This window comes from Branchiostoma floridae, chromosome 2 (genome assembly GCF_000003815.2).
Source record: "Branchiostoma floridae strain S238N-H82 chromosome 2, Bfl_VNyyK, whole genome shotgun sequence".
In the NCBI taxonomy this organism is placed as follows: domain Eukaryota; kingdom Metazoa; phylum Chordata; class Leptocardii; order Amphioxiformes; family Branchiostomatidae; genus Branchiostoma; species Branchiostoma floridae.
In genome coordinates this window covers 7,385,245-7,387,994 of record NC_049980.1, presented here as the reverse complement: position 1 = coordinate 7,387,994, position 2,750 = coordinate 7,385,245, and positions in this window count along the sequence as shown.

Genomic DNA, 2,750 nt, shown 5'->3' with positions numbered 1-2,750 from the left:
GTTAAACACATTATAAACATCATGATCACTGTATTGCACATACAACAATGCATGCTACATATAGAATGCACACTCTGTCATGCAGGAGCAAGCAAGCATTGAAATGAAAACTGACACAGCATAATGTCCTTTCTCCATGCTACCAAGGGAAAGGAGTACTCGAATGAAAAACAATAACGGCATTCCAGGGTAACATGATTATAAAACACGAAAGCTTCTTTTAATAGTCTACCATGCAGTTACGTGTTTAGGATAAGCTAATCGGACAAAGGGGGATTTCAAAGTAAACTGAGACCAAAAAATCACAAAGGAGTCTCAGGTCCAAATACATGGCCAGTGAAGCTGTGCATGAACTGTTTGTAGAAAATGATTGAAGAGGATGAGGGTATGACGGGTACAGTGGATGAGTGGTGGAATGTGGATCTTGTACCATCTCTTCATACATAGTAACACATGGTGGGGAGCAGACCCACCAATGTCCAACAGTCTACAAAAAAGTCCAGGCAAGGGTTCTTGACTACGACTTTGATGATCTCATGTCGTATTTTTCCAGGTCTTTGTCCAGGTCGTTGGGACATCGATACATGTAAAGCAAACTGCAGCTTTTTTAAAGAAGGCATCAATGTTAGGGTCACATTTTTCTGTTTTGAAGACGTGGATAAGCCCAGTTTTTGAGTATCTGAGCTTTCAAAGCCACCCGGCGAGTCAGGACAGATGCTCGAATGCTATCTCACTGGTATTGCGCTCATCAGTTAGCTGGCCAATGCCAAGAGGGAACATTGGGAGATCTGTATGTGCACTACACATGAAGAGAGGAGAGAACAACCAAACCATGGAGAACACAATTTGAACCTGAGATGATCTGTGAATGGCAACATAAAGGAAACGATGACGCACATATCCGGCGGGGAAAAAGGAAACATGCTTCGAAAACCTGCCACCAGCGCAAAACACAGGGCTGGCATCATGCAACACTGACGAATGGTGTTGTTATTTACAAAGTGAACACTTATAATGAGGAAGAAGATGATGCACATTAGGCGTGTGAGTCTTTTAGAAGTACTGTTGTTGCTACCTAGGAGATTGGTAGGTACAGGAAAACTTTAGTGTGATCTATGCCCCCAGCATCTTCTTAACCATGTAGCCGGGTGCGGAGTATAGGAGCAGGCCTATGAAGGCCGCAAGAAGTAAGACGCAAAGAACTTTGATGATAGTCCACTTGTAATTCTTCCACAAGATGTACTTGAGAGATTTGAGAGGGCTCAAACACCACAGAGCCGAAGAGTCAGGTCGACTGAACAGAGAGGACAAGAGAGAATACAAGACCAATGAATACATTTTTCACACAATTTCGTTTTCTGTTTTAGGTACATTTCTGGTACTCAATCAGCCACTGTTCAGGTCTGCAATATTCCGTCTCTTGCGGAAAAAGAATTCTCTTGTCAGAGAGAGAAACTAGTTGTTGTTAGTGTTTGTTTTCCTTTACTAAAAAAACTCAATGTGGGGAGACAGTGAAGAACTCAACATCTTGTCTTGCAGTTTATGACATCTTCATATACTGACGTGTCTTAAATGTCTGATCAAAGCAGAATTTGGCATCAGCATTTTCTGAGGAAACTCATAATATACACACGTCAAAAGTTTCCATTGGGGCAGCCTTTCTGGGCTAATTTTGACTTTTCATCAAAAGGTAAGAGGCAGCAATAAGGTCAGGTTTTCGGGCCAAAACCTACATCTCCATTGCAGCACTGCTTTGCAGTTTACGGGGATTCTACAAGGATAAAGTATACAGTTGTGATGTAGAGTGGTGAAAAGTTTGTGACTCAGTGATGTGTGCTGAGAAACAAGGGGATGCATCAAAATATGAAAACTAACAACTTGCACATGCACCATCTCTGTCTTGTGCCTATCTCTACTCAAATGTGCTTCAGTTTTTCTACCATCCACGATGCTCCAAACGAAAGAACCTTGCTGAAACAAAGAAAACGGTGGAGGAAAAGAAACCTCGGCTAAAGCACACAGGCTGGTATACTTGTACCTATCCTGTCTACATGTGGTAGAGTACACACAGCTTTAGGCCCCAAGGATCTTCTTAACCATGTAGCCGGGCGCGGAGTATAGGAGCAGGGCTATGAAAGCCGCGAGCAGTAAGACACAAAGGATCTTGATGATCGTCCACTTGTAATTCTTCCACAAGATGTGCTTGAGTGATTTCAGGGGGCTCAAGAACCACAGGGCCGAAGAGTCAGGGCGGCTGGGAGGGAGGGAAGGAAGGACAGAAGAGATGAAGGTTTGGGGACTTGTTGGCAGTTTTGTATGAATTGAGATCACATGTAGTGAGTGTAAGAAGTGGTTAGTTGGATCTATCTCTCAGCTGCAAAGATGCGTAAGATGGATGAATGCACATTGTGTATTGTTTGGACTATTAGTACAGCATAAATATTTGTATGTATTGAAGGAGGAAATTGGGACTGGTTGCAGAGGTGAGAAAGACACTATCGATTTGACTTCATTTGAAAGAACAATGATTGACAGATGGAAAAATCCCTTCTTTAGTTGTGACCTGTAGAGGGCTATATGTACAATGTATGAGGAAATATTGAGAGGGATATCTGAGTTTATGATATGCGAATTCAAATGGTACATTTTGATCACCTACAAAATGTACGTTTGTATTTGAGTGTAGCATTTGGACCTTAGAAACCTTTGGTATTGATACGGGAATGATAAAGAGTTAAATAAGTGTGATG